Consider the following 16,025-nt stretch of genomic DNA (forward strand, 5'->3'; position numbering starts at 1 on the left):
TCCTCCTTCGCCCACTTGAGGGCGAACTCGTCGTCGGGGACCGCCATCTCGACGTGCTCCGGCATCATCGGGAGCAGCCCAGGCTCCGGCTTTGGCCAGACCAGGCGGTAGGATCCACGCGGGGGGATCGGGCGGCCTCGTTGATGAAGAGGGCGCCGGAGCGGCATCTCCTTCGGCTCGGGTTTGACGGGGCGGAGCACGGCCGGCGAGCCGGAGCCCGACGACGAGGACGACCTCGACTCCATCCGCCGCGGCGTCCAGGAGCTACCACAGCGGCGAGAGAAGGATGGCCGCTGCGGGTACTCGAGGCGCGGCACGTTGCCGGTCTCGATGTGGTCGAGGACGGCCTCGAGGGTGCGGCCCGGAATGCCCCACCAGTCACGCCGCTCGTAGGCGTTGTGGCGGCCCCGCGGGATGATGCCGTTGGTGGAGGCGATCTGCTCCTCGCGGCGGCGCTCAAAGTACATCGTCCAGAGGGCGTGACTGTCGGCGGCGTAGCGCGACTCGTTCCGCTTTTCCTTCGTCAGGGATGAGCGAATGCAAGCGATCTCGCCGCGCCGCGCCGCCCCTTCGGGTACCGGTGCCACCGGGACGCCGCCGACGCTCAGCCTCCACGTCCCCGACACCCGCATGCCCGGGGGCGCCGGGTACTCCGCCTTGTACAGCAGTCGTGCCTCCGCCTCTTGGAGGTGGCGGCGGCCGAAGCCGTTCGCCGCCGCGCCATCGCCTGGGTACCTCTCGGCCATCTTTCTTGTCGGCGGGGAGAGGGGAGAGAGTGCTGCTTTCTGCACCGGAGAGGGGGCAAAATGAGAGCTGTGGCGTCCACCGGCGGGGAGGTCGCCTTTTATAGCCGTAGCTGGGCGGCGTCGGGCTGCATGCCAGACGACGCGTGGTTGGACGCGCGTCCCGGCACGTTCACTGCGCCGCCCATGAGGCATCAATGGAGGCTGGACGGCGCGGCAGCCTTCGCATTGATTCCTGTGGGAACCGATGCGATGAGGGCGACGAAGCGGCATGTCGCTGACTCGGCGGGCCCATCCGCTTTCGCGCCAAATCGTCTCGCCCCGGCGCCCCCGGACGCCCCCCAGCGCGCCGGTTCTGCCTGGGTACGCTGGCGCCAATTTTGTCCCAAGCCGGCGAAAAACGGGCTCCTGTGAGCGCGACTGGGCCAATTTTTGGGCGCCGGCGCGGGAAAAACGCCTGGGGAGAGCCTGTTGGGGGCGCGGCTGGAGATACTCTTATCTTGCAATGTATATGTGAGTCGTACAATTTCTTCAGAACTGTGTGCTTATATCTAGGTAGAGCTATCCAATTGAATCTCGACACGTTACCATGTAACTTGTGAGTGGTACACTTAATTTATTACAAGTTGTGTGCTCATGCCCGCAAAATAAAATAAAATTGTGTGCTCATATCTTGGTGGGGCCATCAAATTGTATCTCGGCATGTTACCATGTAACATGTGGGTAGTATACTTTCTTCATAACCATGTACTTATATTATGGTACGACTGTCCAATTGTATATAAACATGATCGATATGGAAGGCGACAAATGGCATGATTTTTTTTCGACAATCGAGGTACGACTTTTGATGCCAATATCGCACGTCCGATGCACTAACGTGTAAGATTCCAAATCTTACAGATTAAGAAGTCATAGATCTACCACAACCAATAAACCCGGTTGCGTCTTTGGTACAACTCAACCATGCTAGCGAAACCTCTATTTGCGACTAAATTCCTGAATTTCAGTTTCTTTTCAATCAATTTCTTTCTTATGGTAATTACAATATTGTTTGAAGTTTGTATTGCAGATACCTTGGAAAAGTTTGTTGGTTGTGATTTTTAACATATAATAATTGTAGCCGTACTTATTGAGGTGGGTGTGGCAGGAACATTTGCATTTGGGTGCTAAAGGTAACATCCAAGTTATAAAAGGTTTGCTAGTAGTACCATGTTGTTTAAGGTTGCTAGATTGATGAGCACACTTATGTACTAGCTAGCTTTCCACTTGCCTCATCCAAAAAAGGACAGTTTTAAGGTTAGTAAGTAAAGTGGCCACGGAGCACGATGCAAAAAATGTGCAGTCCACGTGAGTGACGGCGTTCCAATCTCGATTAGAGCCAGTAATGCATTAGATTAGAGTAAAGATGATTTCCTTCCAGATTTGGTTCTCTGAGTCATGGCACCACTTGATCTTTAGTATGTAGTCCTTAACGATGCAACCACTCTGATCTGATCTGGTTTGATTCTTCCTTTTTGCTCTTGCATCAACTCAGCTGTATGTACCTTCAGGTGTTTTGGGATGAGTGGACAAAGCTGGAGGCACCGATTCCCTGCTGCTTTCTTGCTTCTCCAGTCAAACAAATTAATTAGAGCATCTTTATTTTCCCATGTCAAACTACTGCGAAATAGGTCTTTACGGAGTTCATTTGTGTTTGCCGAGTTCTACTCCACGTGATCAGGGCAAACAACCAGTTTGCCGAATAGCAGACTCAGCAAACATAAGAGCTCAGCAGAGATTCCAGTCTCCAGTTAGCTGATCAGTTATTTATTTATGAGAGAAGTATACTTTTCGTCTCTCAACTCTTGGTGAAGTTTAAATTTGGTCCCTCAACTCCGAAACCGGACAACTTGCACCCCCAACTAACGAAACCGGACAAGGTTTGTCCCTGGTCTCGATTTTGACCGGTTTTGGTGCTGACTGACCCCGGTTTTGACCGGTGCCGACTAAAATTCGCGTAATTTTTTCATATCCATGAACTTTTTAAAATTCACATACGCTTTTCAAATCCACATAGTTTTTCAAGGTCGTGTAATTTTTTTAAAAATAAACATGCCTTTTTCAAATCTGTGAACTATTTTGAAATTTGTGTACTTTTTCAAATCCATGATTTTTTTAATTTGCGTAATTTTCTCAAATCAGTGTATTTTTTCAACTCCGTGTAATTTTATCGAATCCAAGTATTTTTTTTCAAATCCATCTGTTTTTTAAATTCGCGTACTTGTTTCAAATCCGCATACTTTTTAAAGTTTGTGTATTTTTTTTCAAATCCGTGTTCCTTTCCAATCCATGAACTTTGTTTGAAATCCACATACTTGTTTCAAGTTGACATAAATTTTCAAATCCACACATTTTTTTCTAATTCGCGTAAAAGATATTCAAATCCGCATACGTTTTCAATTTCACATAAAATTTTCAAACCCAAAAAAGTATACGTGAATAGGAATAAGTATGTCAATTTTTAAAAATTACATGAATTTAAAAAAACCACAGGAACTTTAAAGAAGTACGTGGATTTAAAAAAAGTACGTGAACTTGAAAAAAGTACGCAGATTTGGAAAAGTACACAATTTTTTAAAAAGTTCACGTATTTGAAAAAAATACCCGAATTTGAAAACATTGAACAGACTTGGAAAAGGTATGCGAATTTGAGTCGGCACGGTCAAAACCGGGTTGGGACAGCACCAAAACCGGTCAAAACCATGACCAGGGATGAATCTTGGCCGGTTTCAGTAGTTAAGGGCGCAAGTTGTCCGATTTTGAAGTTGAGGGATCAAATCTAGACTTCGCCAAGAATTAAGGGATGAAAAGTATACTTTTCTCTTTATTTATTTATTTTGAAAAACGGAGGCAAAAGATTTGCCTCAGCACTTGAAAAATACTTCAGGTTCTTCATGGGTATAAATCCAAAATTAAAGACTATACATACATGGTGAAAACATTTTGAACAAGCTAGCTATAGATGATCAAGACAACTATGCAGGAGTTATATTCTAGAGGATGACCAGCCACACTTGAAATAAGACACGGCCTAGACTCCATATCAAGGCGTGGATCAATACCCAACACAATATCTCACGCGCATGCAAATGAAAAGCCTGTTTAATTAGCTTCATTTTATTTATTATTTGCACCATATCAAGACAATACAACTATAAAAAAAAGTTCAACTCCCAGCTTCTGCATCTTTATGAAACTATGAACTCAAGTACCAGAAGAGGTTGCCATGTTATATATAATTGGCAGAAGTAGTGCTCCTTAATACTTTTCATATATATAGTCTGACTTGGAGGATAATATGTTGCACCCTTAGAAGAGCCATTCAATACACAAAGCTGAAACCAATATCAAGCAGCACCATTAATCTCAACCCCCACAAAGATTTTGAATACATAATCAAGTTACTTAGTTACTTGTTCTTTAATTCCAAGTTTTGCTCATGGATAAGCTTTATTTCCCCGGACAGTCGAATATTCTCTTGATGAAAGATGTATCCCTACAAGGTTGCTTTGTTGAATTATCACGTATGAAATGTAACTTTTTTTAATATATATTGATGTAAACTTTACATGAGAACGGCATCTAAGTAAAATTGCACACGCATGTGATAGAAATATTGGCGAACCTTCTCGTTGAGTTGTAGAATATGGTTGGTGAAACTTTATTCCTAAAACAGGTATCAGGAGACACATAGTCATTCCTATAAAACAATGTTAGCGTCGTGATTATGGAAGAGGGTACAATGATTAGCATAAATAAGAATAAACTGAGAGAGCTCAGCTACCTTCTTTTCTCTAATATGGTGTAAGCTTTTCTCCAGCTGATTTTCAATTAAACATAAGTCTTTGACTCCTAAGTTTGATAATCTCTCCCCCATTAGATTCCTGAAAGTCAAACAATAACGGGATGACTTGAATGCATTTTCCAGTCTTTACTCAAACTTATTTATATAGGTAGGTATCAATGGAAGGAACTGAATTAAGAACTTATACCTATGATGTTCTTGAAGCATCTGCATTTCCTTCTGTAATTTCCAGACTTCCCCTTGCCAATACTAGAAAAACAAATGCATTTTTTCTATTATCATAAACTTTTAAACTGTTACAAATGAGTGTGAAACTTTTGTCCAAAATAATATAAGAAGTGGTACTATTCAAATACTCTTGATTTATGGTGTAGTGCTAAAAGTATATGCATACAGTAAGAATCAAGCCTCTCTAATTTGACTACCAATATGTACATTTACTGGGTCACACATATGAGCATAACATCATTACATTTGTTTCTGAAAACTTCTTTTATAATTATGTAATTTTACCAACTTCTTTACAAACGAATTAGCTGTCAAAGTTGCATCATGCAAACTGCATGTCTACATGTAAAAAAACATCATGTATTTTGGAACATTAAGAGTAAAAAAAGGTTACAAGGAATGCATGCATACCATGACTTGTGACACTCGATTCAGCAGCTGATGTTGCTCTTGTGCAGATTGGTAGTTTTCAATGATGGAAGGCATGGCCGTGCCCATGGTGGTGGCGGCGGTGGAGTTGGCATACTCGTAGAGGCGACAAGTGGAGGAGAAGACCATGGCACCGACCTGGACATTACAGAGGATGGCCAGCTCACGTGCTTTCTTCAGCAAGCCACTACGCCTCTTGGAGAAGGTGACCTATCTTCTGCTCATGTTCTCAGTCCTCCTAATCACAATCTTGCCCCTCATCATGATAGCTCTTCGATCTCCTTAATTAAGCATATATTCACTCAACTCCTTAATTATCTGCTAGTTTTTTTTGCGGGGGTAATTATCTGCTAGCAGATATTCGCTCCAGTGGTCCAATTAATAGATGGTTGTGTCTGAGCAGGACTGTGAACGAACTGAAGTAAGGCAAGCGTAGTTAGCTACTCATCCAAATATGCAACCTGCAGATTAACTAATGCAACTAGTAGCAAATTAAGGAGGCAAAGTGCATGCTGATCGATGAGCTCGGTCATTTCCTTAACTAAATTTATCATGCAATTTGCTGCCATCTCTGGAACCTGTGAAAGGGCAACAATATTTTTCTTGCAAATGGATGTTTCTTGTGTGCACTGTACGAGGTTTTGGAATCCGTAAATGTCACGCCTTGTATTAGCTTTCACAGGTTATGTCGTAGCTGATTCGATTTGATTTGATTCCTGCCCATGTGCAAGTAGCACCGGTTGTACAAATTCGGCAAAGAAATCACAAGCTATATGTCCGATCATTGTCCACTTTCAACACTCATTTGCTACACGCCCTCTCGTCATCTCTGTCCGATCATTGTCCACTCCTTCTCGCCGATGACAAGGGACCGCGGAGACCGCGAACTTTCAAGTTTGAAAACTTTTGGATCTCTATGCCCGGTTTCATGGAAGTGGTAAATAAGGCATGGAACGAGCCCCTCGAGCACTCCGAGCCATATCAAGTCTTATTCCATAAGCTCAAGAAGGTGGCCCTCCGACTCTCAGAGTGGAGTAGGGGCCTCTTCTCGAAGGAAAAAGTTCACCTTCATGCCGCTCTCTTGGTGATTCTCCGCCTCGACATTGCTCAAGAGAATCGGCAACTCTCCCCTGATGAGAGGGACCTTAGGGCCCGGCTGAAGAGGAGAGTTATCAGCTTGGCCGCACTCGAGAGAGCTCGGAAAAAGCAATGTTCAAGAATTGCTAACCTCAAGGAGGGCGACGCAAACACCAAGTTCTTTCATCGCCGGATTAATGGTAGAAGGAGGAAGAATCATATCCATAGGCTAAAGCATGACCAAGGTTGGGTCACCGAGCACGACGCCAAAAAGAAGCTCATTCTGGATCACTTTGCTGACGTGATGAAAAAAGGGAGCACAAGCGACAAAGACTTCAATTGGGATGAGCTCAACTTAGAGGTGCACGACTTGCACGGCCTTGACTCGCCCATCACCGAGGAGGAGATGCGGGAGGCTATCAATGGCATGCCAAGTGATAAGGCACCGGGCCCGGACGGTTTCACTGGTGCTTTCTTTAAAAAGTGTTGGGGCATCATGAAGCAGGACATGATGAGGGTGGTACACCATTTTGATGCCCTCCATACGGCAAATCTTCACTGGCTCAACTCTACAAATGTGGTCCTTCTGCCCAAAAAAGAAGGTGCCGAGGGGATTGCAGACTTTAGGCCCATCAGTCTCATCCATGCCATCGCTAAGATTATCGCAAAAATCCTCTCAACCCGTCTTGCTACGCACATGGAAAAGCTGGTCTCCAACGCCCAAAGCGCATTCATCAAGCACAGAAGCATACACGACAATTTTTTGTGTGTTCGCAACCTGGCCCGCAGACTGCACAAATGCAAGACCCCGTCTCTGTTGTTCAAGCTTGACATCCGCAAGGCCTTCGACTCAGTCAGATGGGAATACATCCTTGATCTCCTACGGCGGCTTCGCCCCAAGTTTTGAGACTGGATTGCGGCTCTTCTTTGCACATCATCCTCGAGGATCCTGCTGAATGGTGTGGCCGGCCACCCCATCAAGCATGGTCGGGGCCTTCGGCAAGGGGATCCCCTATCCCCGCTCCTTTTCGTCATTGTAATTGATGCACTCCAACAACTGCTTGAGTTGGCAACCGGAAAAGGGCTACTTCACAAGGTGCGGGGGAGAGGGGTCATGGTGAGAACTTCACTCTATACAGATGATGCAGCCATTTTCATGGCCCCAATTAAAAATGATATTGACAACCTCTCAGCCATCTTAAACGGATTCGGGGAGGTTAACGGGCTATGCACCAATTTCCATAAGAGCTTTGTTGTGGCCATTCGATGCAATCACCTCAATCTAGAGCACATCCTTCAAAACTTGCCGGCAAAAAGGGCGTCGATATTTGGGCCTTCCTCTATCCGTCTGGAAGCTTAAGTTGGTGGATTGGCAATTCCTTGTGGACAAGGTTGCGGGCAAGCTGGTTACCTATGATGGACAAAATATCACCACCAGTGGACGCACTGCCCTTGTCAAGTCCGTCATCACCTCCCAAGCGATCTACTTCATCACGCCATTAGTCGTACCGCCGAGCATTCTTCAAAGCATCAACAAACTCGAGCGAGCCTTCCTTTGGTCCGGATCGGACAAGACGACGGGTGCCAAGTGCAAGGTGAATTGGGAGATTGTCTATCGGCCGCGTGAATATGGTGGTCTAGGGGTCCTCAACACCGACAAATTTGAGAGGGCCTTGCATTTGAGGTGGCCATGGTTTGAATGGACGGCGCCTCACAAGATGTGGGTGGGATTGGGAAACCCATGTGACGAGGAGGACCTTGACTTCTTCTATGCATCCACAACCATCACCATGGGTAATGGTGCTAAAACACCTTTTTGGGATTCTCCTTGGCTTCATGGATGCAAACCCAAGGATGTCGCTCCTCTCATTTTTGAGGCCTCCTCGAGAAAGAATTGGAAGGTGCGCGAGGCTCTAAAAAATAATGCGTGGATCCTCAAGATCAACACCTCCATGGTCGTATCAGTTGAACACCTTCGGCAATTCTTCACTCTTTGGGCGCTTTTAATTGATGTCCACCTTGTTGAACATGCCGAAGACACCATTGTGTGGAAGCACACGACAAGCGGGCATTACTCTGCGGCCTCCGCCTACAAGGGCCAATTTCTAGGATTGGTCCTCTCCCCCATGGATCAAATGATTTGGAAGGCTTGGGCGCCGCCAAAGGCTAAATTCTTTGCTTGGTTGGCTATCCAAGATAGAATTTGGACTGTGGATAGGCTTGCAAAGCGGGGATGGTCAAACTGCGGGCTTTGCACTCTCTGCAAGAGAGATCAAGAAAGTGGACCACATCTCTTCTTCAAATGCCGATACACCATTCGGCTATGGAACTCGGTCATCGCGAAATTCGGCCTTCACCACTTGGACACTACTACTTGGCAGCTACATGATTCGGTAGAGGAGTGGTGGACAAATATAACCGGTGCCGGAGTCCCCAATAGGAAGGCTATGGCCTCTCTTACCATGCTTGTGTCATGGACCACTTGGAATGAGAGGAATGCCTGTGTTTTTCGATGAAAGAGCGCTCCGCCAACAATCTTGCTCAACTTCATCATTTGCGAGGCAAACCTTTGGGTCACTGCCGGTGCAAAGAAATTAGGGGCTATTATTTTATGCGAGTAATCACTCATGCCGTGTAAGAGTGACTTCTGTAACAAACTCTCTTCTTATCTTAACTAATAGATGAGGCAAATCTTTTGCCTCCGTTTCAAAAAAAAAAAAACAAGCTATATGTGGGGCAACTCCATCCGTCTCAAAACATAAGGCCAATTTTGAGCCATTAAGCATTAAGGTTTTGACCAATAACTAATCCATCAATACTGACAGCAATGCAGTGTTCTATAAAGAAATTACAAGTTATACATATGAAGTAATACCTTAACTTGCGGTGGATTTGTTTGTTGAGATTAGGTGCCAGAGCTGCCCCTGGCAAACACATCAAATTCTCACGACTTCATAGAGTGCAAGCTAGCGACTCGAGTTACTTTCGCCACTTGATTATTTTTCCCCAAAATTAATTAGCACACCTATATACCTAGTGATAAGGACAGAAGTTTAGACAGAAATAGAACAACCGAGTGCCTGAAAACACCACATATTAGGATATGTGTGCATCTTGTTATTCTGACTGAACATAACCATAGATATAGTATAGGTAGGGTCACATGTACTGAGAAACTTTATTTGTCGAGTATGGATTGATAATTCCCAGTGGAGAATATCTTTAGTCATACGATGGATTCGAAAATCCTTCCGCACATGCGTGATGAGCACATCAGCTCTCCTGTGGTTGTGTGGTTGCAGAGGTAGCTCAAAGAGGAAGCTACCTTGATCCACGCAGGCAAGGTAGGGGCTACCTTGTACACATTCATCTGTAAGGTATATAGAATATCCATTGCCAAATTATCAATTGATCGTACATAAAGAAAATCAGTGTCCTGGATAGGTCCAAACCGATTCATATTACCACTACCACGCAATTGAAACAACAAAAATAATATCAAGTATGGATTGCACTTTAAAAAGGCTGCATGGTTTCAAACTGAGGTACTAAACAGATAGGTCTGTTTGTGCCCGCATGTGACCCAACGGCAATTAGGGGGCTTTTGGTTGCCTACAAATGCTGAAATAATTTCAATTGCACTGTTGTGGGGATGTGTAACCAACAAAATTCATGAATATTTAGTTAAATAAAATATGCACCATGAATAAATTGGTCAATAGTGCATATAATTTTGATTAATTTACGGTGTCTCATCTCCAGGAAAGATACAAAACTTAGTACTATGTCCCAAACTACAATCAAATCAACGCGCGGTAAGCTCACATTTTTTTTTGGGTTTCGCACCTTGATTATATATCACCAAAGTTCATAGTTCTTTGATAAAGGTAGATCCCTATGATCAGTATATAAGATCATAATTGTTTCTGGCAGCTTAGATTTACAGGTGATATAGTTTACCTGATTTTTTTTTCTTAACTTAGCTTTTGGGGCTAATAGATTCTTGTGCATTCCTTCAAGTGGTTTGATCGAATGATAATCAATTCGACGAATGTTTGCTAACCACACAACCCTAAAAGAATTTCAATTGCACTGTATTGAAGGTAAGAGCATCTCCAGCCGTTGGCCCCCCAGGAGGTGCCTAAAATCGCCCCTGGGGGCGCACCGGCGCTAAACCATGTGCTGGGGACGTGATGCCCCCCAGTCGCGGCGCCCATGTTTTTTTGAAAACTTAAATTTTGTCACAAACACGACGCAAATTAAACCAAACTTCGGCGAGTTCATTCATATTTAAAATATTTTACAAAAAAACGCTACTAGTCTGCTCCTCGCCGTCTCCCTCGCCGCCCGCCGCCCTTATAGTTCTACATGTCGAGGAGGCGGTAGAACCGCGTGTAGTCGCCGCCGTTGTCGTCGTCATCGCCTCCGCCGCGGCCGCCGTCCCTGCTGCAACCCTCCCCCGGTTGGCGCGGCAGGTTGGACGGTCCGGGGGCGTCCTCGTCGTTGTCGCTATCGAGGACCACGACGCCGTGCTCGTCCTCGCGCCCACGTTTGTGGGCAGCTATCTCCTCCAGGGCCCGGCGCTGCCGGACCATCTCGCCGCGGAGGTAGTTGTCGCGCGCCCACCGTAGGGCATCGTCGTCGGAGAAGCCGCGCCGGGCTATCTCCTCGTACTCCGGGGGTAGAACGGGCTCCGGCTTGGGCGCAACGAGGATGAGGCGACCAAAGGCGGGGGTGGAGTCGCCGATGCGGACGCCAGAGCTGCGGGTGCGCCGGCTGACAGGCGTGTCCTGGGGCTCCGGCTTGACAGGCGTGTCTTGGGGCTCCGGCTTGACGGGGTGCAGGCAGGGGAGCTGGTCGACCGACCGGACGAGGAGGAGGACGCCCTGGGGTCCATGCGCCTCGGCGTCCACAAGCTCCCACGGCGGCGAGAGAAGGACGGGGGGTCGGGGTACTCCAGCCTCGGCATGTTGCCACCCTCGATGTACTCGAGGACGGCCTCCAGTGTGCGTCCGGGCACGCCCCACCATCGGCGCCGCCCCGCGGAGTTTGAGCCTGCCGGAGGGTACGACGCCGTTGGTGGCCTCGAGCTGCTCCGCTGGCGACGCTGGAAGTATGGCTCCCAGAGCGGGCTATCGGGGACGTAGCGTGGCCCCTCCCTCGCCGCCCGCGGCAGGGAGGCGCGGATACGCGTGATCTCCGCACGCCGCGCCGCCCCGGTGGGCGGTGGTGGCACCAGGACCCCGCCGGTGCTGATTCTCCAGGCCCCGGGCACCCGCATGTCCGGTGGGACCGGATACTCGGCCTCGAAGAGGAGCCGAGCTTTGTGCTCGTGAAGGTGGCGGCGGACGAAGCCGTTCGCCGCCGCGCCGTCGCCTGGGAAGCGTTCGGCCATTCTTTGAACTGGAGACGGCGAGAGGGGAGGGAGGAACGGGGGAGAAAGGGCTCGTCGGCGGTGGAGACTCTGTGCGTGCCACCGGCACGCTGGGGGTCAACTTTATATAGGCGGAGACACCGCGCGTACGCGTGGCCGGCGCGTTACGCGTGGCATGCGAGGGGACGCGCGTCTTCTCGTGTTCACTGCGCCGCCCGTGAGGCATCAATGGCGGAGACTGACCGGCGCGGCAGCGCGCGGCAGCTTTGGCATTGTTTCGCCACGGGAAACCAGGCAATGAGGACGACGAAGCGGCGAGAAGCGAGACGAGTAGCTGGCAAGGAGGGCCCGTGGCTCTTTCATGCCAAAAACGATTCACCCGGCGCCCCCGAGCGCCCCCCGACACGCCGGGTTCGGGTTGGATCCGCCGGCGCCAATTTCGGCCCGAACCGATGAAAATTGGGCCCTTGGGGACGCGACTAGGCCGATTTTTTTACACCGGCGACCGAAAAGTCGTCTGGGGGCCTTGTTGAGGACGCGGCTGGAGATGCTCTAAAGAGTAACCAGACAACCTCATCCTGGCTAGCAAAATTCGTGAACTTTTAGTGAAAGTGAACATGCACCATGAATAATTTGATCAATAGATTATACAATTTTAGTTACTTTATGATGGTCAAGTCTGCAATGTAAAAAACAAAACTTAGTAAAATAGTACAATACGTCCCAAACTTGAGATCCAAAGTCAGGACACGGGTCTGGTGGTAGGCCCACATATTGTTTCCCAGGTTTCACATTTGATGTGGAAAATTGAAACACGGTATCGATCTTCTTGGCTAAACGATGTGACTGTCACAAAGCAAGCACACAAAACAAATCAGCAATCTCTCTCGCTTAAAAATAAGATAACGCGTAGATGAGGACTAGGGATATGCATGGTCCTCGTACGTGTTATGCAATCCCGGGTTCGCTAACTACAGCATTTCCGACCCACATGCATAGCGCAAGCAGAGAGAAACATCGACTTACGAGAGGCCTTGGACTCTCTTCCTAAAAAAACTAGCCTTTTAGGAGGGGACACCTCCATTCTTATAAATCATGTTATGTCTCCTCCCATAACATATGTGAGACTAAACGTAATAATATTCCCCTCACACATCGGTCATAATGGGCCCACTAACATTAGATTTTCTAGCACCACCAACCATGAATGACCACCCGTGAGTTCACTGAAATTTATTTCGGGCACCAGGGCTTTGATATCAATTGTTAGAATAAATCCAAGGCGCATAATCGATCATACAAGGACCAATCAACCACAGGAGAGACGACACCGAGATTTGTTAATGAGGTTCACCGATATGGCTACATCCCAAGGGCCTGACTATGGCACTAGCAGAAAAAGGGCCTGTTGTCTCGGCTCGTAAGGGCCTTTTGTCCCGGTTCCTGAACCGGGACTAAAGGGTCGGTACTAATGCCCTGTCGCTTTAGTCCCGGTTCAATCCAGAACCGGGACAAATGGGCCTCCACATGGCCTATGCGCGGAGCCCAGGCAGGAGGGCCTTTGGTCCCGGTTGGTGGCACCAACCGGGACCAATAGGCATCCACGCGTCAGCATTTCTGTGGCTGGAGTTTTTATTTTTTTTGAAAGGGGGGGGGGTTTGGGGGGTTTTGAGGGGTTAATTTAGGTGTTTCATATATTGTGTTAGCTAGCTATAATTAATAGAGAGAAGTGTCCTCTCTTATGTCCGTGCTTGGTCGACGCTACGTACTATACATACGTATAGAGAGGACTAGACACGCTAGCTAGCTAGTAAGCAAACGAAGGAAATAGAAGATCGTCATGAACATATATGCATACAGAGAGAAGTGATATCGACCACCTCTCCTTCTCTGAGAAATTGGTCGAACAACAAGTTCTCGTATATCTATCCGACACTACCGGCTACATATATACAATAATCATCTCTTACAAATATAATCTCCTAACATACGGACTCATGGTCCATATAGTATTCTCCGTCTTCAGCGATCACGTGGTCAAGAAAGAATGCCGCCAATTACTCTTGAATTGCTCGCATGCGAGCTGGTGCTAGGAGTTCATCGCGCTTCCGAAACATCTAATTTGAAGAAGGGGGTCAATACATATATATATATATATATATGAATGAATGAAACTCAACACAAATGATGGTAATAAAATAAAATTATGAATGTTGTTATTTACGCACTTCATATTGTTCGTCAGAGTAGCCCCGCTCACATGTCGTGTGGCGGATGGACTCGCAAACGTAGTATCCACATAAATCATTCCCTTATTCCCGCCACAACCACTTTACAAGAAATAGAGGTCAATCAAACTGATAAGCAAGAATGCCAAATGGTATTGATGAAACTAGCGCTTGAATCAATAGGAGATGCGCGGAACATGCTACTATAGTACTTACTTTCGGGTGTCTAAATTGCAGCTTCTTCGGGAGTCCCGGAGCTTTTTTGGTGAATTTTTTCCAAACCCTGCCAGACAAAGAAAACAATTACTTGATATATCAGGAAATGAACAAAGTTGCTGATATGGTGGATAATGATCGATTTAACTTACTTCTCGAACATTTGAGTCATGTCCGCATAGTCCTGGGGATCTTTTCGTCTTGAGTCTAAGACGGTTACTAGTCCCTGCTCAAGCTTAATCTCTAGGAGAATATAGTGGAAACTGCACACGCATGCATAACTCATCAATTACATTACTATAACCTTGACTAATATATAAGGGAAACCGAATACGCACAAGACAGTAACACTCACTTGAAGTTGTAAGGAAAGAGTATTATATCTTTGTTTTCATTTATTACCAATGATCATAGCAAGTTGGCCTCGGTATCTGCGGCATGAAATTTAACCTGAGTTACATCTATGATATTTGTGTTAATGAACCCAATATCACCGATTTGTCGTTTCTTTAATTCGACGATCTTCAATCTGCATAATATAGTGAGGATAATTATAAATACATGCAATGAAAGAGCTGAGCTATATAGAGAGACTTAATGACAGAAGTAGTACTACTTACAGACAATAGCAGGTGACCGTTGCTTTATCGAGGGCCAATTGATTGAAAAACTAAAAGAACTCCTCAAATGGAACAGGCAAAAGATCAATTCCAACGAGGTCATGCTTCTTTTTAACTCTCACATACAAAGTACTCCTCCCCCCAGACTCTCTGCAGATTTTCAAGTACCAATCATGCAATCTTCGCATCATCGTTGATAGAGATCTTTCATCTTTGACGAGAGGCTTCCCGTACTCGTATCTTTGTATCTGCACCTCCATGAAATCATAATGTACATCGTCGGGCAGGTAATCTCCAAGATTGCTATAACCGGGCACCATCCTCGGATCATTAGCGACGATGTCGCTAGGCACCTTGAGCGGGGGGCACGATTGCTTCACTTGTTCGCCGAGCTGTGCAATTTGTTTCCCAGCTCGTCGTTCTTTCAGCCTTTGATCACTGATAGTACTTCCCGACCGCTCCGCTTCGGCAAATTCCTTTCCAATAATGCGCTCATAGTTTCCTTTCGGCGGAGACTTGGGTGGTTTTGTCAGGGCAGCCAGAGTGCGCTTCGCTTTCACCGGATCTACCTTCTCCTCCGGAGGTGGATGTTTCTTTTCTTTCACCCCTTCAAAAAAGTTCCTCACTTCTTCTCGCGCGATCTCGGTGTTCTCCTCCGGGGTCCTCTCATATGGTAACTTCTTTGGAGTCTTCAGAGAAGGACCGAATCTGTATGTCCTCCCGCCTCTGGCTGTACTGCTAGACGCCGGCAGAGCAGACGGAGTGGTTGTCTTCTTTACTTGCTTACGAGGCGGAGGAGAAGGACTACGACACGCCGGAGCAGCCGGAGCGGCGGCAGGTCTCTTCCGCCCTTGCTGACGAGGCGGAGAAGGAGGAGGCTGGCTGCTCGGGCGCGCCGGCGCAGGCGGAGAAGGAGGCGGAGTGCCGCCACACGCCGGAGAAGGAGCCGGCCGAGTGCCCTGATCGTCACTCGCCGGAGGAGGAGGCGGTGGAGGAGGCGGAGTGCCCTGACTCGCCGGAGGAGGAGGAGGAGGCGGAGGCATCTAGTTCGGAAGGTTGATGAGCTCCTTCCGCCATAGGCATGGAGTCTTCAGAGCAGAACCCAGCCGAGTCTCCCCTTCACCGGTAGGGTGGTCAAGCTGGAGGTCCTCAAATCCCTCCGTTATTTCATCCACCATCACCCTAGCATATCATTCTGGAATCGGCTGGTAGTGAAAAGTTGTGTCGGGTTCAGTAGGAAAAACAGAGCCAACAACCGCCATG

Source organism: Triticum urartu, chromosome 7A (assembly GCF_056163025.1).
Source record: "Triticum urartu cultivar PI428250 chromosome 7A, HENAU_Tu73, whole genome shotgun sequence".
NCBI classification, from domain to species: domain Eukaryota; kingdom Viridiplantae; phylum Streptophyta; class Magnoliopsida; order Poales; family Poaceae; genus Triticum; species Triticum urartu.